This window comes from Lactuca virosa, chromosome 7, assembly GCF_052849685.1.
Source record: "Lactuca virosa cultivar CGN04683 chromosome 7, Lactuca_virosa_CGN04683_v6, whole genome shotgun sequence".
In the NCBI taxonomy this organism is placed as follows: domain Eukaryota; kingdom Viridiplantae; phylum Streptophyta; class Magnoliopsida; order Asterales; family Asteraceae; genus Lactuca; species Lactuca virosa.
This window is the reverse complement of record NC_136432.1, coordinates 44,049,165-44,072,890: the sequence shown is the minus strand read 5'-3', so window position 1 is coordinate 44,072,890 and position 23,726 is coordinate 44,049,165. Positions and strand designations below refer to the sequence as shown.

Sequence of the window (23,726 nt, the reverse complement as noted above, 5' to 3'; positions counted from 1 at the left end):
AATAATTACAATGATAGAAATTAGAACGTTAAACAAATAAATATTAAAAAAGTAATTAACAATAACAACAACTATAAATAACATTAAACCATATATTATATTTAATTTTATTTATGAGTAACTCGCAGGTAGAGGTTATTCAAACGATTGAAATTATGCAGTTTTAACTTTTAATAGATGTATTAATTCATAATAATCAATACATTATATCAACTTAGTATACGAATTATTATATCAAATTTAACAACGTTATTGTTATATTTAAAAAACATATATTTATAAAGATTTCAACTATATGGGTGTTTCTGCGCAGAATGCGGGCATTCGACTAGTGTATATATATATATATATATATATATATATATATATATATATATATATATATATATATATTGCGCGATGATTGTTACTACCAGATGAGCTATTAATTCTTTTGTAAACCATTTAATAATTCGAGTTGAATTTCTAATATGTAAAATAGTTCGCCGGCTCTCATTTGTGCGTCCTTCTAATTCTAAAATATCATTAATACGCTTAATTATAAAACAACTCATGACCTAGCTCACTTGGTCCCGCGATTTCATGTTTAAGTTTTAAGATAAAATATAATGTTGATCATAAACGTAGCTTTATTTTGACAGGGACTACTACTTAATACCCAAACCTACCTATATTAAATGGCATGTCTATAAAAACCATGGTGACATAGCTACATTGAACACATCTCGGTCACAATATTTTTCCAATCCTTTGTTTTCTTCTTAACAACTGAAAATGAAACATATAACATGGGTGACACTTAACCTAGTAATAATAGTGATGTTCTTGTTCCAGGCTGTGGTCACATGCAATGCACGTGCTATGGGGAGTACTCAGAAGCTTAGGGTTCTTGCAGCCAAGTACAATGTTACATCCATTCTGGTTTTCGGTGATTCAAGTGTCGATCCTGGTAACAACAACAATCTTCCAAACACATGGCATAAAGGCAACTTCCTGCCTTACGGGAAAGATTTTAGTCATTCCCTTCCAACGGGAAGGTTCACCAATGGCAGACTATGCACTGATTTCATTGGTAACTTTTAATATAATTTTCATGTATGAATACTTGTAGCACACGTTAAATCGCCATTTCACCATGCATTGATGCTTGCTGAAGGTACCTTCTACTGTAGGTACATTTGCTGAATATCATGCTTTGTTGTTTGTTTGTGTGATTGCAGCTGAGGCTTTAGGTTACAGAAACATAATCAAAGCGTATTTGGATCGAAACCTGATGGAAGTAGACCTGTTGCATGGTGTTAGTTTTGCATCAGGTGGTTCTGGTTATGATGATTTCACTGCAAAGGTCACTGTAAGTGACATGCTTCGAAATATAAACCTAGGCGTGGACGTTCCATTTATTTATGGATATATTTTTGCTATAGTTTTTATTTTAAGAAGTTATATAAAATATGGTCAGATGGCCATGCTCAAAGTTACTCAGAGTATATATAAATTAACGCATATGAAATCTTCTAAATTAGTTTATTAAAGTTAAGGTTATATTTTTAATGATGTAAGTTTATATTTCTATGTAACTTATTAAAATTTTCAAAAAAAAAAAAAAATGGACCAAAATTCTTGTGGGTCACCAACTCGATCTGACGCAAATTTGGTCAGATTAAAATAATTTTTCTACTCGTTAATTACAGAGCTTTACAAAAATCAATTGATACACGCCCACTCATGCATATTAAATTAACACGGAAATGTGCTAAAGTGGCGCTTTCTTTTACTAAGGTTATTTGGTAGATTACGGTAAAATATGTAAATGACAAAGGATATTTTAAAGATTCAGTTTTTTATTGTATAATTGATAAAAGGTATATTTTTAAGAATTAAAAAAACTTAATAAGCTAATAGAAATGTTAGTTCTAAGATTAATTTATATGTTTATTAAAAATGACATCTAAATGCTTGAAAAATAGATTAGCTTATAAGCTAGTTGTAACATATCAAATCTAGTTATATTTAATAATATCGATTTTGCATTTATTAAATCCAAAACTTGATTGTAATTTTAATAATTTCACATCTGGCAAATTTTTCTAAGCTAAGATGCATATAACAATCTCCTTATGTTAAAGAAAAAGAATGGAACACGAATGGTAAATTTTATTTTCCTAAAAGTATGTATATGGTTAGGTTATTTTAAAAATTATAAATATTGTATTAATATAGAGTAAATTACACAAATGGTCCCTATGGTTTGGGGTAATTTGCGTGTTTGGTCTCTAATTTATTTTTTTAACTCGGAAGGTCCATACAGTTTGTTTTTGTTATGCATTTGGTCCCTTCTGTTTGTTTTTGTTACACGTTGGGTCCTTATCTTACCTAAAAAGACTATTATTTAAATAGGGAAAAAAGGTGGGGTAGGTAAGATAGGGTGAGGGAGGTGAGATTGGAGGTGTGTTTATTTAAATAAATCAAAAAATCAATAGCAAAATAGTCTTTTTAGGTAAGACAGAGACCAAACGAATAACAAAAACAAACAGTAGGGACCTTCCGAATTAAAAAAATAAGTTAGGGATCAAACACGCAAATTACCCTAAACCATAAGGACTACTCCTGTAATTTACTCATTAATATAAGAACAATTTGTAAGCATCGGATAAAAATATAAATATTTTTTTTTATGAGAGAATCAACAATAAACACCAAGTGGGGAAATGGTCACCATGTTGCATCTTGTTATAACACCAACTTTTTTCCATTTTATAATTTATTTTTTATTTATTTTTTCGATTTTTTTTAATTTAGACAAATATTTTTTAAATATAACATAATAAATAAAACATAATGTTTAAAAATTATAAATAACATACAATAAAAAACAATTTTTAAAGATTAAAATTAACATAGAAATTAAACTACACATAACATCCAAATTCCAAAAAAAAAAAAAAAAATACAACGCTATTCGTTATCGTTATTGTTACCATAGAAGATATAATCCGCCAAGTCCTCTCGAAGTTGTCTGTGTTTATTTGCGTCCTGAATGTCAACAACTCGATGCAAATACTCTGTTGTTCCAGGTTGAAAATGAACGTGTCTGGGCTCCGTTGGGATATAGTGTGCTATATTTCGCCCTTTATCTTCTACTACCATGTTATGTATTATGATACATGCATACATGATATATCGTAGAGTTTCTAAATCCAATGGTCGTACTGCATGTTCAACTATATGCCACTTCGCCTTCAGCACTCCAAAAGCATGTTCCACATCCTTACGTGCTCCTTCTTGTCTTCTCTTAAAAAAATTTGTCTCGTTCTTCAACCGGGTAGCAGAATGCCTTCACGAATGTAGAATACTGAGGATATATTTCATCTGTAAGGTAATATCCATATTTGTATTCTTTTCCATTCACCGTGAAATGAGCATCCGGGGCCTTTCCATTCAAAAGATCGTCGAATATTGGCGACTGATCAAGAACGTTGACGTCGTTGTTGGAACCCGCAACCCCAAAAAATGCATGCCAAATCCATAAATCTTGAGAAGCAACAGCCTCTAAAACCAACGAAGGTGATCCGTGATGACCACTTGCGTATTGCCCTTTCCATGCTACCGGACAATTTTTCCATTTCCAGTGTGTGCAATCAATGCTTCCGATCATTCCGGGAAACCCATGGCGTTCTTTATGCGCCGCATACAATTCTTGCAAATCATGCAACGAAGGTTTCCGCAAATACATGTCTCCAAATGTTTCAACAACACCCCTTGACAATGTATACACACTCTCTCTTGCGGTTCTTTCGGACATTCTCATATAGTCGTCTATGGTGTCGGGTACCTCCCCCATAGCCATCAAACGAATGGCCGCAGCACATTTCTGCAAAGTTGTAAACCTTCGTCTACCTCTAGCATCATATCTCAATTGGAAAAATTCATACCTAAATATATATTAACTACAGTTTAAAAATATATTGTATATGTTGTAAAATCAAAGAAACATGTACTAGATTTTTTTTTGTATAAAAGTATAGTAAAGAAGCGATACCGGCTTTCCAAGGCGTTGGCGATCCGTAGGAACACATTCATACTCAAACGAAATCTTATTTTGAAGTCCTTCGACCCGTATACACAATTATCCGCAAAGTAATCGCGATATAGATGCTCGTGTCCTTCCTCACGATTTTTGTTTAACATCGCACGTCTTGTTAGTAGCGGGGCTGGGTCTGGTTGTAGTAGCTCGTTACTATAATACTGATACATCATCCTGAAGAATATATCGTCATCGGAATCATCGGATGAGTCGAAAGGATCCATAATTTTTTTTTGAAGATAATTGAGATTTATAGAGAGAAAGAGAGAAGTTATGTGTTTAAAAAATTGTTTAGATATAATAGGTATTTATATAGGAAAAAAATAATTATTTTTAAAGTTTTTTTTTATTAAAATAACCGTATTCAAACGGTTTCAAATGGTTAACGTTCGATTTTTTCTCGTTTCATCGGGTGGAGACGGCAACGAGAAAAGCCACAACGAGATAGGGGGGGGGGGGGGCGTTGTGCACCTCGTCGTGACGCCGTTTTCAGCCTCCACGTAAGCAATAATGAGAAACGCGAGACTCACACCGTATGCTCTTATACTAATGAAAATCTCTAAAACAATTATTTTTTACTCCTCCGTCTCATATTTATTGTCTAGTTTTGACTTTTGGAATTTTTATTTTCCAACTTTGACCTGAAATATATTTTTATATATAATATTTGATGCAAAATATATGAATGGATTGTGTTTAAAATGTATTTTTATTGTTATAAGTTTCATCAAGTAATTTATAAGACAAATACAAATATTAAATATTTAAGGTAAAAGTTATAAAATCAAAAGTTTAAAAATCAAAAATAGACAACGCATAAGACACGAAAAGTAATATTTATAAATCAAAATAACAAAAACATAAATTTAGAAAATATATCATGTTATCTTGAAAAAAAGGATTAATATTTGATATAATAATCACTATCAAAATTGAAAGATGGTAAAATTAGTTATATTTATAATAATTAATCATAACAATAATTAAAAATAATAAATAAATAAATAAATTTGTGCTTTCTTTTATTTTTTACAAACCCCAAATAGAAATCATGATGTATAGATGTTTAATTGTCTAAATGAATTAAATAATGCAATTGTTAAAATTAATGATAAATAAAAAAAATAAAAAATATTTTTAAATTTACAACATGTTAGTAAAAACGATTAATATGATATAGTTTAATATATATCTTAATCTTACCATCTATTTACAATATTATTATATAATTAAAATATTATAATGTTTTATATTTTTAATATAAAAACTATTGTTTAATAATTAATGACGAGGACATTATTATTTTTTATAACATATATTTGTTAATAGTTTAATTATATATTTTTATTTAAGGTAATTTGAAGAAATTCTACTAATATTTTAATATGTCAACTATCAATAATTTTTGTGGATATAATTAACTTATTTGATTAAATCTTAAAATAAATAACTTACAAGCAAAAAAATATTTGTCGAACCGAATCAGCACGGCGATTTATTTGAAAAGATGATATTACAAATACATACATTTAATATAAATGTTTATGGCAAATAAAATATAAAGGATAATGGACCTCTGTGTATTTATTCATTTGGAACTTTTTTTTTTATCTCAACCGAACAATTTATGAATCACAAACATCTTTTATCATCTATGTCCATATGAAAGAAAATAATCGGTGTGAAGTAACACAAAAGCAATCAACTATTGTAGACATAAAAGTAAATCAAAATAATCGGTAAAGTCAACAATATATATATATATATATATATATATATATATATATATATATATATATATATATATATATATATAGAGAGAGAGAGAGAGAGAGAGATATGTTCTATTGAAATTAAAAATAAAATAGAGATCTTGAAATTCAACCTCAGCCACGTATTTCACATCTACCGTCCTAACCCTCCGGCGTACCGGCGCGGCAAACCTGGTATAATCATAAATGATTATACAGCGCCACCCGTTCCTTTCTCTCCCGCCACCATCCCCACCATCATAACCGCCACCGCCACGACCATTACCACTACCTCTGACACCAGCCGACCCCACCACTGTCACCTCCGTTACTTATACCACCGCCACATCTGTCACCACCGCCTCCTCTGCCACCAACTGTTATAATAATTTATGATTACTCAATCTGTGAACAAACATATATGTATAATCCTATATGATTATACCTCTCTGCCATATAATCATTTATGATTAGGCATATCTCGTTGCTGCCGGTACGCTGGAGTATTAGAGCGGCAAATGAGAAATATGTGGCTGAGTTTAAATCTCAAAATCTCTATTTTTTTTTTAATCTGAAGTGAACCGTCCCCTATATATATATATATATATATATATATATATATATATATATATATATATATATATATATATATATATATATATATATATATATATATATATATATATATATATATATATATATAAGGAGGCAAAGAAATAAATAGTTTTATATCATATATAAGTAGGCAAGTAGCATCTAGGCTATAAAAATAATGCGGTTTACCCCTAAAGTTCACACTAAGGTTGGTTGCATATTCATGCTGAAATCGAACACACATATCTTTATTTTAAGAAATCAAGTACAAATCATGTGTGAACAAACTACTAAGTTCATATAAGTCATCAGTTATAAGTTGCTAATAGTTTAATCATGATTTTAAGTTGATTCAAGATTATTAAAACTTTGTTACAATATTGAGAAGACATTGAAATTAAATTATAATTACCATTTCCATAGAAAAATTAATGGATTGATGTTAAAACTGATCATTTTATTTTCTCCATGTAGAATGTTATATCTCTTCGAAAGCAATTGGAGTACTTTAAGGAGTATAAGATTCGTTTAGGGAAGCTTGTTGGAGAAGAAACTTGTCATAGGATTGTGGGTAATGCTGTGTTCATTTTGAGCACAGGTACAAATGACTTTTTACAAAATTACTACATTGATCTACTCGATCCCATAGGTTTACCATCGCGCAATACCAACGTTTCTTGATCAATTGCATGGAAACTTCAATAAAGGTAAAACATCAATCTCTTTCTATTTTTAACATTTGATTAAAGGGAAGGAAAATTTAAGTGATCGACACTAATTGATTAATTTTTTTAGATAGTTACAAGTAAAATGGAGATTCAGATTCATGATATGATGTTTTAGGAAAATATTACGACATACCATGTACATGAGTCATATCAAATTACATGCTTATTAGTTTGTGTAACACTTATAGGGTTTTCTTCTGTATAATAAAATTATAGGAAATGCATTTATTAGGAGTAAGGAGATTGGCGGTTGTTGGGATGGAGCCATTTGGATGTATGCCTATGATAAAGACATTAAAGAATAGTGTTAAATGCGATGAAAATATGAACCAAGTGGCTCTCTCTTTCAACTTTTTGTTGAAAGCAAAGTTGTCATCACTCGAAGCAACATTACGGATGAGAAGTGTCTTCGTTGACATTTATGGTGTCATTCAAAACACCTTACAAAACCCATTAAAATATGGTAAGTGCCTATTTCTACATCTGCAAAGATTCATGCTCTCTGAAACATGCATGAAGACTTTCATTTTTTGTCGAGAAAATACACGAGAGAACTTAGTTGGACTTGTTTCTACGATCGAGACGTAGTAATAATAAACAAAATTACGTTCATCGTGGAATTTTCAATAGTTTGAATTTGATGTTCCAAAAGTTTATAAACTATAAACTTCAACATTGACAAAATGGAACACATTTTTAGTGTTTACGACATATTTTTTTTTTGTCTGTTTCTAGCTAACTCCTTTCGAGGCACGGTGCCCTTTTATATAAATTCTCGCCAATTCAATTCAAAAGGAAAAGCCAAACACGATAACTAATGATTGAAAGGATAAGCCGAATGAAGTTACCTTCATTGGTTTGTCATAGATTATTTTGAGACGTAAAGTTACATATAGTCTTTATATAATTAGATAGTTACAAATAGAAAAAATGGTTTACCAATAAATTATTATTATCGGAAAAAATATTGTTAATTACAACTAAATAATAAAGAGTGTTCATATATAGAACTTTATTAAATGCAAATAGATTATATATTTAATCTTAAGACACAATATAATATGGCTATTATTATAACGTATCTTCCCTAATTCATATAAATTATCAAATCATAGGTAAACATGTTATTCTACTCACAAAGTGTGGTACACAAAGCAATATAAGGGATACATATAAAATTTTCCTATAATATCTAGATTAGAGTATAATAATAACAACTAATTTTTAATAATGTTTGAATAGAAAACATTACACGATTTCTAAGTAAAAGTAAATTTATATTTAAAAATCATTAAGTATAAAAAAAATGACATGTAAAATCATCTTGGATTTATTATTTATTAATTGGATTTATTATTTATTAAGTTCAGTACATAGAATCATGAGAAATTTTTGAAAAATGTTTTTGGTCAAAATGAAATTGACAGGTTTTACTGAAACTGAAAAAGGTTGTTGTGGAGATGGATTAACAGAGTTCGGGACAAGTTTAAAGGGGCTGAATACATGTACGAATCATTCGAAATACATTTATTGGGATGCCGTTCATTTTACAGAAAACATGTATTACATCATCGCAGACGAGGCTGTAAAATCTATAATCGCAAGTCTTTAATTAGCACCGTATATGTTCATATGTCACTGTTACGCGTTTACGTCATTGGACACGAGGAAAGAACATGATTTCCAAGATCATTGCTACATCATTTTCAATTCGGTTTTAGTACTTTATTAATGTAGTACCACATGTTAATTATCTAAGTTCCATTATGTTCTCTTTCATTCATTGTTAAATAAGTTTTCTTGTATCTTATAAGTGGACACTAAGCCCTAGCAAATGTATGATTTTAGTTTTGTGTTTGAATAAATGTATAATTGTTTTTATGTGATTTTTGGTATTTTGTGAAAAATAAGATGTTGCATGAATCTCTTAGATATCATGTACTTCTTTTAAGAGTATTATCATGAAATCTATATGACAACATTTGTAAAGAAATATTATGATTTAGATGATGACAAACACTATTTTGATACTTAATTACTATATTTGTTGTAATTGTAATGAAAGTACATCAACTACTGAAGAAAATACATATTGAATATAATAATCAACATCGACTTATCCATCAATGGCCAAATATCAAACATCATGGCATTAGATAAAACCTTAATGGCGATTTATTGATGAACATGGCGATGAGAACCTAAACATCAATCCGAAGATACATATGATCAAAGGGATACACAACTCATAACTATTTAAGCTAGAAATTATATTACGAGTCATAGATTTGGCTAATGGAAAACATCATGTAAAACCTAGAATATTTTTTTATTTTGCGCTGAACAAAATTAACTAGTAGTTGAAGGCTTTATTTGTTGAGGCTAATGATCAATATTTGGTACATTTGCAGAAGGCCAATAACTGAAAAGACGTTCTTTAGATGAAAATATCCTGATAATAATGTACCTTTAAGCACAATACAATACATTAGTTGGTGGCTATCGGCTCAAGTGAGATATGAGCTGCTAATGTAGACCAATGTAGACGTCATCTAAACCTCTCTCTCTCTCTCTCTCTCTCTCTCTCTCTCTCTCTCTCTCTCTCTCTCTCTCTCTCTCTCTCTCTCTCTCTCTCTCTCTATATATATATATATATATATATATATATATATATATATATATATATATATTAGGTGTAAGACCCTTGTAGTATACGGATTAATTAAAAAAAATTAAATATAAATATCTAAACATTAAAAAAAAAATTAAAGTAAAATTTTGAAATAATTACGACGGAAATGATGAATAAGTAAGTAATTCAATCTATACTATTAAAAGAAAACTATTTACAATTTTCAAAGACTTCTTTAAATACAATATTAGATGTCTTATTGCTAAATTTATCGTCATTGTCTAAAATTAATATTTTTAATTCATCTTTGATTTTAACTCTAACAGTGCAACATACAACTACTGGTTATCTCAAAAACTCTGAAATTTCAAGAACAAATCCGAAATCCGATGAACAGTTTCGAAATTTCAAGTGACTTTTTTTACTTAAATCTAACAAAAAAATTAAACAAATACAGTGAATGAGAATCATATACAATTTAGCGCATGAAATAAGACATTAGATTGAAAAACTGTGACATTAAACACTTTGAAAGTATATATCGAACAAGAGTAGAGAAATTTTGTAACGTCCCAAATTCATGATAAATTTTTTTTATTTTTCAATTAAGTAAAACCATTGTTTCAATCAAAAACCCAGGTGATAAGAAACCAAGTATCAAATACAAATATCCCAAAAAAACCAATGTATCATAAATTCTCCAAAACATGTCATGGAAGGATGTGTACGATCAAGTATTCGCCTTGCCCCGATCATCTGAAGTACCTGAAACGTAACACTTAAACTGTAAGCCAAAGCTTAGTGAATTTCCCCCAAAATACCACCACACATAAAAAATAATAGTATGCATGTTGTGTCCACAGTCATCAGACTGGATTACCCCTGAGCCCACAACATGAGTCTCTCTTGGCTTTCAGGCCCACAACTCATGTTTGGATTGCTCCCAAGCCCACAACATAAGTTTGGCTTGCCTTCTTGGCCCATAACTTATGTCTGGATTGCTCTTTGGTTTGTTGGCTTCCTCATAGAGTTGTAATGCCTTAACAAGGTTCTAAAAAGCTTATCATGGCTCCACCATGGCGTGCCATGGCTCCAAGGCTTGTACTTACCGCCAAGCTTTACCAAAATGCCACATTAACTCATATATGTTTATAAAAATGAATAATAGTTGAAAATACATATAAAAATATTAATTATATACAAATTGCCGCCTTAAGTCACGCCTTAAAAACGACGTGGCTTGCCAAGGCTTGGAAAAGCTTGAGGCTTGACATTGCCGCCAAGTCACACCTTACGTTATTTAAAACCTTGGCCTCAACCCATCCGCACTATGTCAACATATGCAACAGATAATCATATCACAACAACATATAAAGATACAAATCTTAACAGATCACTACAGCATAACAACATCCTAAACCAGGGTACATAATTTACCGGGATGGCATTGGTGCCTTCGACCCACGAGTATAGTGAGGGAAAAACTCACCTCACAGTCTGAAAAGATAGTTGAACGAATCACTGCTCCAAATACTGCGTCTACTGATCACCTATACAAAATACCCCAAATGACCTAAAGTCAAACTTGGTTAAAGTCAATGGTCAACGGTCAATGTCAAAGTCAACTTCAGTTGGTCGCCACGTCGTGGCCTTCCTTGGCCACGTCGTGGTCACAATCGCAAAAACAAACAGATTTAACCCAGTCGCCATGTCCTGGCAGCCTAGGCCACGCCGTGGGCACTGGGCTCCCAAAAGCTTAACATATTAAGTCGATTTCTTTGACCCTAAGGGCTCTAAAGCCCAGATCTAGTCCATCTAAAGGTCCAAGTGGATAAAGCTTCCAATTTATCCCTTTAGACCCTGTAAGAGATAGAGATCTTATTTTCTAGTTCTTGAAAGAGCAAAACATAACTTGGATTAACTCATTAAGAATTAAATTATGAAGACTTCTAGTTCCACACTTCCAGAAACGTTTCTAACATTACATAACAACATAAAAACCCTTACTTTCCATACATGCATTGCATGTCTTGGACTTTATTAGGTCAAAATGAGGGTTTTTGACCAAAACTCCCATGCATGATACCAAAACTCAATATTACTCCAGATCCAAAGCATCAAAGGCCCTAATTTGCCCGGAGATTCATAAAGTTGCAAACTTTATGAGATCTCACTACTCAATAATCAAGAACATGAAGATTTAGGGACAAAACTCAAGATCTAATTACCTATCATGATAAAAATCGAGTCTTGGATATTTATAAGGGTCCAAAAGGTTCTTACAACAAAGGATGATGGCTTGTTTGCAGATTCTAAGCTCACTTCTTATTCTTCTTTTCTTCAATGGCTTCAAAAAGCACCAAAACAAGGTTTAAACAAATGAGTAGGGGATTAGGGTTTTCAAAATCTCAAAGAGGATGATTGAGGCTGAGGGTGAGCAAACCTTAGCCTCTCAATTCCTTTAAATAGGGAGCAAAACCCGAAACTAGGGTTTTGTCATTCGCCAGCTGCCATGCCGTGGCCATATACTACCACGCTGTGGCGGCCTTAAATTAATCTGTGGTTTTTCTTGAAGCGTCGCATCGTGGTGCCTTTCCCACGTTGTGGCAAATTGGAAATTGAATTACCTCGGGATTCAAATGTTGCAATTCTCTCCCACTTGATTTAGACTTCGTCCTCGAAGTCCGATGCTGCGAATAACTCAGGCTAGTGCTCCCGCATCTCAGCCTCAGGTTCCCAAATCCATTCGGAACCCTTCTGATGTTGCCACTGAACCTTGACCAATGATACCACCTTGTTACGCAAGGTCTTCGACTTCCTATCTAGAATCGCCACTGGTCTCTCAATATAGTTTAGATGATCATCGAACTTAATATCATCCAATGGAACCAGTGCCGAATCATCAAATACACACTTTCGTAGCTAAGAAACATGAAAGGTGTTGTGGATCTGTCTGAGATCCTCAGGCAGATCCAACTGATAGGCTACCCTGCCTACCCTGGCGATCACTCGAAACGGCCTGATATATCAGGGCCCCAATTTTTCCCCTCTTCCTGAAGCATATTACACCCTTTTAGGGTGATACACTTACTAAAACCATGTCGCCGACCTGGAACTCCAACTCGGATCGACGCCTGTCAGCATCTGCCGACTTTGAGTTGTCTGCAACCTCTTCCGGATCTGCTAGATAAGCTCTGTCGTCTGAAGGGCTACCTCGGTCCTTCCCATGGCCCTGTGACCAAACTCTACCTAACAAACTAGGCTACGTAACCTCCTCTCATAAAGAAGCTCAAATGGCAGTGTACTGATACTGGAGTGATAGCTGGCCGTCAGTCTGCGGATGATAAGAAGTGCTAAAATGAAATTTTGTACCTAGTTCCTCATGGAATCTCTGCCAAATCGATAAGTGAACCGAACATCTCGATCAGATACAATGGAAACTGGAACACCATAACGATCGACGATATCGCGCACATACACATCGGGAAATTTCTAGGCAGAGGATCTTTCCCGAATAGCTAGAAAGTGGGCACTCTTGGTCAGACAGTCCACAATAACCCATATTGCATCAAATCCCTTAGCCCTCCGAGGTAAAGTGGTGATGAAATCCATGGTGATATGTTCCCATTTCCACGTGGGAACCTCCAAAGGCTAAAGCTTGTTGTGCGGCCTCTGGTGCTCGACCTTGACCATCCGACAAGTCATGCACCTCTCAATATACCAGGCTATCTCCCTCTTCATGCACGACCACTAGTAACTAAGTCTCAAATATCGATACATCTTAGTGGCTATGAGGTGTATCAAAAATCTAGACTTATACGCCTCCTCCAATACAGTCTACCTGACCCTGCCAAAGTCTGGTACCCAAACCTGACCGCACCGGGTCAACAATCCGCGAATATCAGTAGAAAACATATCAACTTCACCCTTGATTCTCTCCTGCTTCTAGTTTTCCTTCTTAACTCCTTCGGCCTGAGCCTCCCTAATCAAATCCAGAAGCGGAAAATCGATAGAAATCCTCAAACACATGCTCCTAATATAAGAACTAGCTGACTTGCAGCTCAACGCATCAGCGACTACATTCGTTTTCCTTGGGTGATAAAGAATCTCGCAAACATAATCCTTGACCACGTCAAGCCATCTACGTTGCCTCATATTTAGATTCGGATGATCCATGAGATACCTCAAACTCTTATGATATATGTAGATGGTAGACCGGGCCCCATAAAGATAATGTCACCAAATCTTGAGGGAAAACACCACCGCCCCTACCTCCATATCATGTGTCGGATACCGAACCCCATGTGACTTCAGCTACTTAGAAGCATAAGTTCCAAGCTCCATTTTAAGCTCCAAACGCGCATCCAACTGCTCCCAAACCACTGCTCCACTCAAACTATCTGAAATTGACATAAAAACATGAGCAGTACGGGAATTCTTATGAATTATATGAGTTGAACATTATTTAAATAAATGAAATGCAAATGTACAAAATATGATACTAAATAATAATGAAAACTACCCTAAAATATGCATAAAATGACATCTAACAGAGTCCATGGCAGATTTATGTGTATATGTGCATGACATTATATGGTTATGTGTTTTGTGTATTTTTGGAAACTCACTAAGCGTGTGCTTACAGTTTTGTTGGGTGTTTCAGGTACTTCTGGTTCTAAGGCAAGGGCCTGACTTGATGGCGCATCATGCACTCTCCAGTATTTCTGCACTAGTTGTTTTGAATACTCTGATCTTTTGAACAATGTGTTTATGTAATGGAATTTTGGAAAACAAATATGAATGAGATTTCTAATTATTAAATGAAAAATTTTACCTGAATTTTTGGGCTGTTACAAGTTGGTATCAGAGCCTTGGTTTGAGGGATTCGGGCACACCCTCGGGTGTGTTAGAACTCAAACTGAGGAAATGGTAAACCCCTTTTCAAAAGAAACCAAACGTTAAAGTTTTCTTGAAAACAATTTTCGTAAGTAAAAAGGGGAGAATGCAATGCGCGTAATCGGTCGAGCTCAAGTAAGTGTTCCCAATGTATTAGCCATGCTATAGTTATATTTGGAAATTGATGTTGAATTGATTATTTGCTAAGTGTATGCTTTCAGAGTTGTACACGTCTAGGATTGCATAGCTCTAGAATGATGGATTCTTGTAACATCCCATTTATCAAATAAATAAATAGATAAAATTCATGAATGAATAGTAGCCCTAAAATCCATAATATTTAGTGGGGTGTTGGTTTTGGGGAGCCAAATGTTACAATTTGGATTATTTGGGGGCTAAAGTGTAATTTCGGGATTTATTTTGTAAAGATTTTTAGAAGACAGAGGGTTTTTGGTAAGTATTGGACTTATTATGAAAGGATTTTTAGAACTGAGGGTTGTTGGGTAAATTAAGGATTGGATTTGAAAGGGATTTCCGAGGCCAGGGTAGAAAGGGTAAATTAAGGACTTAGTTTGAAAGAAGAAAAAGAAGGAGGGACTGGAAGTGTCATTATGGCAGAAGGTTTGAAATGGGACGGGAGTATATAACCATCACCCATGCCCTCATAACCCTAACCCTAACTATTGCTACAGCCGCCACCCTTACACCCCCTAACTTCCGGCCGCCACCTCCTAGCCTCGTCGGAACCGACGAACGCCGCTACTTCCATGGACCGGTCGAGTTGTAGTTCCGTTCTCCGGCGACGATGCAATCCCCGCTTGTAACACCTGTTCCATGTATTGATTAATTAATATAATTTTTAGGGTTTTGTGCATGGACTCGACGTTGGGGTGCTCCAACTCATCGAGTAGAGACTATTATAAGGACGCGGGATTCGGGTTCTACTCGACGAGTCGGAAGGCCCCGACTCGAAGAGTAGGAGCTTTAAAGAGAAACCCTAATTTTTAGGGTTTGCACCCTATTTAAGGAACATAATCCGCCTCTTGTGGCCTCCCTTATCACCCTATTAGCCAGAGAAAACCCTAATTCGACCTTGTACCTTCTTGAGTGAGAGTAAGAGCTTTTGTTAGCAATTTTGGGGTATTTATGAATGATTCTAGAGCTTGAAGAGGAAGGAACAAGGAGGAAGGAACAAGGAGGGAAGCAGTAAATCCGACATCTACTTTGTATTGGCCATCATCTTAAGGTATAAAGTCGTCACCTTGATCTCTAGTTGATTAGATCCCTTTTCTTGGAAGTAAATGACCATTTTTTGGTGCAAAATGGATTCAAACTCAGATCTGGATGTATCACAAGGATATGGTTCCAGATCTGGACCTCTCTAGGTCCCCAATGACATAAAGTTGCTCACTTTATATAGCTTAGCCCCTTTCTATGCACAAAAACCTTGTAAGAAGCCTAGTTTCGATGTTATGGCCTTGAAGGGCCTTGCATGCACGTAAACTTTGCAACTTTACATGGTATGTGCACTAGGAGAGTTTGGATCTGGATTTTGTGACCTTAGATCCCACTGAAAAGGGCTGAACTTGAAAGAGACTAAAGGAACTCGTTGAGTCCCTTAGCTGACTCGACGAGTCGGGGTAGGGTTTGCTCGTTTCTGAGTTCGTGGATAGGTGCAGTGAAGGATTAGGGTTTTGGACTGAACGAACTTTAGTTTTCTGGACATTTGATGAACTCGACGAGTCACTAGGGTGACTCGGCGAGTTGATGCGGAATTCAGTGGAATGAAATCGGGAGGAACTCGACGAGTTGCTAGGATGCACTCGACGAGTTGAGGTCAACATGGACTGTTGACCTTGACAGTTGAACTTGACTTTGACCAGGGTTGACTTTGAGGGTAATTATGGGATTATGACAAGTTAATCACATGTTGGTTATAGGCAGTTGAGGAGGACCAGTGTGTCGGATACATCTGATCTTAGCTATTCAGCTCAGCATTCGAGAGGTGAGTCTCCTCACCATACCAATGGGTCAAAGGCACCAAGGCCGGCCCATTTTATGATATGTGGTATCCTAGCTAAAGTTGTATTATGTGGCATGTTAGTTGGTATGAGATAGGAAATATGCTAGTGGTATATGTGGTATGTTGTATGGAAGACCATGGGAGAGCCCATGACACTTGGATGTAAGACCATGTGGAGAGTCCATGGATTTCCTATTGAAGACAATGGGAGAGCCATGACACTTAGGTGTAAGACCATGTGGGGGAGCCAATGGCATCCTGGAGTAAGACCCTGGGGACGAGCCCATGACATCCCTATTTGTTGTATGCATGGCTTATGTGATATATATGTAGCTTCTTTAGCTAATATGATATATGTTATGTGGATTGTGTGTGGGGTATGCTCTGGGGAACTCACTAAGCGTTAGCTTACAGTTTGTGGATTTTTTTTCAGGTACATCTGAGCCCAAGGGCAAGGGCAAGGCTTGATGGCGCGGCGTGTACTCTCTCTCTGTTGTTATCATGGGACACTCTGATGTTTTAAAATAAAAATTGTTGTTGCTATGAATTTGAAAACAATTGTATTTGGGATTACATGATTGATGTAATGTGTTTTGGTTAATTAAAAATGAAAAATTTCTTTTGAAAATTGGGTCGTTACACCGCTCCACCTTCTTCGTATGTCCGTCACATTCGGCTGTCGTCGTCGCCGCCATGTGGCCGCTCCGTAACGATGGTGCTTTCTGGCCACCGCCTGCCGTCTTGTGGGTTGCCGAACTGGGGGAATTTTCTTGGCAAAGCTCATGGTTCGTGATGTGGATGCACATACGTGTGGGTTTTCTGTCGAGTGGAAGCTGTGAAGAACCACCATGGCGGCCAGCCATGGTGGCTGCCATCGATGGTGCCGCTGTTTCCGCTAGTGTTGTTGTTCCCGTCGCCATACGCCACCAGGTGGGTGGTTGGATTCATCAATCGAGATATATGTGTGTGTGGTCGTTTGTTGGCCAGGAACTGAGAAGATGACCACCATGGCCGCCATCCATGGTGGCCGTCGCTTTCTGCCGCCACCAGCCACCGTGAGATGTGGCTATGTGTGTGTGAAATGATGCTTTGAGCGTGTATATTTCAGTAGAAGTGGTGCTTAGGTGTTTCTTGGCCAGATTTCACGAGAAAAGCCACTACCACCACCGTAAGGTGGTGGCTGCCACCTTGTACCACCGTCGGCCACCACAAGGGTGGTTGTGCGTGAGTGTATGTGTGTGTTTTATTTTGGATATTGTTGTACAATTGTAATTAGTGGCCGAAGTAATCAAGGAAATTAATAACCACCACCGTGAGGTGGTGGTTGCCGCCGTGAGCCGCCATTGACCACCACTACCCGAGGTGGTAGAGGGTGGTGCCCAACTTAATTAATAACTAGTTAATCTAAAAACTTAACAAATGGATTACTTGGAACATGATTGGGTTGGAAACCCTAATTTGGCTTGGGCCTTGAGTTGGGCCTTTCTATTGGGCTACTGATGGGCCATCCAAGAACAAGCATATGGACTAGAATAAATGGTTGGGCCTTAGGGTAAGACCATGTAGAGGTTTGGGCCCAATTTGGAAAATTGGGCCATATGTTGGGCTTTGGTTCATTATTAGACTTTTGGGCCTTTGGATTGGGCATTGGGCTTGAATCAAGCTAAGTTGGGGGTAAAGTAGTCTTTTACCGCAAGCATGGATTCATGGTTATGTGTTGAAACCCAATTATTAATTGGGTGTTATTTTGATATTGACAGTTCGGGAATCTTTCATTCAGCAGCTAGAGTTTTATCCGCGGGACTTCAGCAGTGTGAGGTGAGTCTTCTCCTATAGGAACGGGTCTAAGGCACCAAGGTCGGCCCGTTTATGTATGATAACGTATGTCGGGGTTAGCCCGATGTAGATTATATGTTTTCGGACTTCGGTCCGATGCCGGGGCAAGCCCGAGGAATGTTTGTATGCTTGATGTCTTTGTGATTCTTGCATGTGTTTGTTATGTGTTCTGGACTTCGTTCCGATGCCGAGGCAAGCCCGAGGAATGTCTAGCTTATATGATATGTGTTATGTGATCCGGAATTCGGTCTGATGCCGGGGCAAGCCCAAGGAATGTTTATATCTTTAAGTTATGTGTTTATGATATGTTCTTGTTGTTATGTTACGCATACCAGACTTCGGTCCGATGCCGGGCGGGGCCCGATGCCGGACTTGTCTGATGTCGGGCGGGGCCCGATGTAGCGGGCAAGGCCCAATGTATGTTATTATGTGATGACATGTATGGTGTGTGGTAGTTTGTGGAGACTCACTAATCTTCGTGCTTACAATTTTTAGTTTTGGTTTCAGGTACTTCCAGTAGCAAGGGAAAGAGCTCGGGATGACTGCATGGCACACACCACGGTTTTTAGCCTGTGATATTTTACTCTGATTTGTTTGACGTGTGATTGATATAGATACACTATTTTGAAATTTGAGATATTATGTTTTATGTTTCGAATAATGATTTTTAGTAATTCTGGATTAATTAATGATTTTAAAATCGAAATTTTTGGACTGTATTTTTGGGATGTTTCAAGTTGGTATCAGAGCCTTGGTTTGAGGGATTCGAGCACACTCTTGGGTGTGTCTGGACTCAAACTGAGGACTCCGTATGAAAACTTTCAAAATAAAATCATTTTTATAAAAAAAAATTTGAAAAGCATTTTTAAAAGAGAAAAGAACTTTGAAAAGAGAAAAGGGTGTGGTGCATGCAATCAACCGAGCTCAAGTAAGTACTCCCAAATTACCCATACAAGTTTATGTTATGATATGATTATGAGAACTGCATGCTAGACTAGGGGTAAGGATCTAGGAATGATACCTTGTATGCCTGTTATATGTGTATGAGAACTGCATTCTAGATAGGGCTAAGGATCTAGGAAGGATGTCTTATGTGCCTGCTATATGAGCTTATTGAGTTGTATGCTAGTACTGATTAGTCAGTGATATGATGGCCGGATTAGAGTATGATTGATTATGTTTACTCAATGCTCGAATGCTGCTTGCTCTGTGCTTTTAGGAGTTGTAGTTACCTCTAACTAACTAGTAAACGGATATGTTAAGTTACATATTGTGAGGACTAAATAATTTCAGAAGGTTGGGTTTAGTTCTATTTCTCAGCTCTTGTTTGAGTCCAACCGTTGTAGGGTAGAACCTCTCATTCGAAGAATTATTTAGTCTTAGTGATATGTAATGGTATTCGCGAGCTAGTTAGGGGGGATAGCAGGAACGTCTTATGCAGCTGATGGAGGAGAGTGGATTGGTGTTTACCCTAGGGCAAGCCTAGGATGAGATTAGCAGAGAGCAGTAGTAGTGAAAGGGACTTGGTGGAGTCAAGGCAATTCTTGAGGAAAGTACAGATAAATGTGGAAGGTAGTATGGGCCCATACTACTGAAAGCATAGGATCCGTACTCGAATCAAGGAAAGCTGAGATGAATCCAGGAAACTTGTAGTGTGTGAGATCCCTCGAGTTATGATGAGTATTATGATGATTGTGATGGTATGTTACCGAGTATAGCGATGCTACGTGGTAGACCATATGGTAGTTCTGGTGCCGGCAAGGGATCAGGCTCGGACTCTGGAGCTGGGCAGCTCGATGATCAGATGAGGGATTTCATTCCATCTGTGATTACGCATAGTATCATTTACCAGACTCCTGTGACCTTCGATATGGTTAAGGAGGGCATTTGGATAATCTTGATGAGAGGTTGAGTCCATTCTGCACTGAGATAGCGGCCATGATAGGACGCATACGTTGATGTTTCAGGAGTTCAGAGCTTGTGAAGCTCCAGATTAACATGGGGCTAGGGACCCCGTTGCTAGCAGCAAATGGTTGGCAGATGTCGCCAACGCTTTTCGTACCAGCCGTTGCCCGAGAGGGACAAGGTCCGAATTGCTTCTTGCCTCCTGAAGGACAGGGCACGTGATTGATGGGAAGAGGTTGGTAGTGAGTTGGGTGATGATGCGGTCGATGCTTTGTTATGGGATGACTTTTCGATCAGATTCTGGGCAGAGTTTTCCCAGGCAAGTGAGGCACGACAGTTGGCGCAAGAGTTGTTGGATTTCCGCTAGACTATGGAGACTGTGGCAGAGATCACTGCCAAGTCTCGAGAGAGAGCTTATTTGGTACCGTAGTATGCAGCAGATGAGAAAATGAAGAAGGTAAGGTATTATGACATACTGCAGAATGATAGCAGGGAGATCGTGAGTATCTCGGGGTGTGAGACCCTGAATGATATGACTTCTAGGTCCCGAGAACGGGATATTAAATTGGAGCACATTGGGAAGAGGGAACCAGATCAGTTGCATATATGGAAGGGTCTCGGGAAGAGACCCAAGATTTCAGATCAGCTTTTGAGAGGTGAGTAGGGCCAGATTCAGTGCAGCACTTGCGGGAAACTGCACGATGGATTTTTTTTTTCACTCCAAGGGCTTGGGTAGGTGTATACTTGGGTTGTTTCCTTGTTTTTGTTAGGGTTATATCCTCAAGTGATGTCATATGCCATTTGCATGCCGAGAATTATTAGCGGGTATCGAAAGGTCATTTCCCTAATTGTGGGTTCGGAGTGTACACTGCCATCTTGGATTATGGTCGAGATCGGATTAGGGGTGTTCTGTGGAAGGTCTGCAGTTAGGGTTCTGCAGGATGGTTATCCAGCATCGACAAGATTCGGTGGTCTCAGTAACCGTTATTGATTGGCTAGTAATGGAGAACTAGTTGGTAATGGCTGGTTGTCATCGGATCGATCGTTGGAAGATAAGAAGGATTGAGAATTCTCCAATTTTCATGTATTGTGAACACTTAGTCGAATCTAAGTGGGGGAGAATCGTCTAGGGATCCAGAAGCAGGAGCAGTTTTGAAACTGGGACAAGTTTTGCATCCTGGTCAGAAAGAAGACAGCCCAAGCAGCTGTATGGAATGAGGATAATGTGAGTTGAAAGTTCGGAAAACTTTCCAGTATTGAGATCGCGTTCCAGGACTGTTTGATAGCCGTCTATTGGGCTTTGGTGATTGGGCTGCTGATGGGCCATCCAAGAACAAGCATATGGAATAGAATAAATGGTTGAGCCTTAGAGTAAGACCATGTAAAGGTTTGGGCCCAATTTGGAAAATTGGGCCATATGTTGGGCTTTGGTTCATTATTAGACTTTTGGGCCTTTGGATTGGGCCTTGGGCTTGAATCAAGCTAAGTTGTGGGTAAAGTAGTCTTTTACCCCTAGCATGGATTCAAGGTTTTGTGTTGAAACCCAATTATTAATTGGGTGTTATTTTGATATTGACAGTTCAGGAATCTGTCATTCAGCAGCTAGAGTTTTATCCGCGGGACTTCAGCAGTGTGAGGTGAGTCTTCACCTATAGGAACAGGTCTAAGGCACCAAGGCCGGCCCGTTTATGTATGATAGTGTATTTCGCGGTTAGCCCAATGTAGATTATATGTTTCCGGACTTCGGTCTGATGCCGGGGCAAGCCTGAGGAATGTTTGTATGCTTGATGTCTTCGTGATTATTGCATGTGTTTGTTATGTATTCCGGACTTCGGTCCGATGCCGGGGCAAGCCCGAGGAATGTCTAGCTTATATGATACGTGCTATGTGTTCTGGACTTCGGTCCGATGTCGCGGCAATCCCGAGGAATGTTTATATGTTTAAGTTATGTGTTTATGATATGTGCTTGTTGTTATGTTATACATACCGGACTTCGATCCGATGCTGGGCGGGGCCCGATGCCGGGTGGGACCCGATGCCAGACTTCAGTCTAATGCCGGGCGGGGTCCGATGTAGCGAGAAAGGCCCAATGTATGTTATTATGTGATGATGTGTATGGTATGTGGTAGTTTGGGGAGACTCACTAAGCTTCGTGCTTACAGTTTTCAGTTTTGGTTTCAGGTACTTCCATTAGCAAGGGAAAGAGCTCGGGATGACTGCATGGCACACACCATAGTTGTTAGCTTGGGATATTTTACTCTGATTTTTTTGACGTTTAATTGATATAGATACACTATTTTGACAGTTGACATATTACGTTTTATGTTTCGAATAATGATTTTTAGTAATTCTGGATTAATTAATGATTTTAAAATCGAAATTTTTGGACTGTATTTTTGGGATGTTTGAATTCTGCTTTATTCTTGTTCCTTGTTTGGTTATGGTTTAGGGTAAAAGATTTATTTGACAGTCTATGTGATTCTATTTGTGTATAACTTGCATGCATAAGGCAACCTGCTGTAATTGACTTAAGTTTCTGGTTCGGTAAGGATTGAGAAATCCTAGAATAGTCTAGGATTTGAGTTTATGTTGTATTCTATGGGCCATGTTATTGTGTTTGGGTGAATTAGAGGTATCAGGTATGGCCTTGGGGAAGGTACTGGTAGGTGTAGAAGGTAGTATTGGACCCGTACTACTGAAAGAACAAGACCTATACCCGAAACAAGTACAGACTGGGAAGCTCTAAGGAGTCCGGTGAGGAGGAATCCCCTCGAACTTCCTTATCAATTTATATTATGTGGTATTTTTCAGTTAAGGATGGTGATGATAACACAACGTTCGGGTTCAGGATCAGGATCAGGATCAGGTTCAGGCTCTGGTGCAAAGCCCATTGATGAGAGGTTGTGCAATCTCATCGCGGCTGAGGTTACTCATGGCATCTTTGACGCTACCCCGGTGATCTTTGGTACCATCAAGGAGGGGATCATGGAGATCATAGAGGAGCGGATCATGTCTTTTCGAGACGAGATTGTTGCGAGTCAGATTGGGGCTCGAGCTCCCTCGTTCTGGGAGTTCTAGGTGTTTGGTGCGCCTGAGTTCTTTAGGGTCAGGGACCCCATTACTACTCGACACTGGGTGGCAGACATGGAGAATGACCAGCACACGAGCTTTTTCCCCGAGGCAGCAAAGGTGGGGTTCGCATCTTGTATGCCGTGGGATCGGGCACGAGACTAGTGAGAGGAGGTTACCCGTGAGGTGGGATCAGCGGGTGTGGCTG

The 23,726-nt window shown here is 37.3% G+C and overlaps 1 pseudogene across 1 annotated transcript; it reads left to right on the top strand.

Annotated features, from left to right (window-relative positions):
• The first annotated feature begins 714 nt into the window (after positions 1 to 714).
• Positions 715 to 9,043, top strand: LOC145124722 (GDSL esterase/lipase At5g45950-like; annotated as a pseudogene). Its single transcript, XR_013715692.1, has 5 exons — positions 715 to 1,072; positions 1,221 to 1,351; positions 6,904 to 7,136; positions 7,374 to 7,620; positions 8,585 to 9,043. The product of XR_013715692.1 is annotated as a GDSL esterase/lipase At5g45950-like (transcript).
• Positions 9,044 to 23,726: the final 14,683 nt, after the last annotated feature.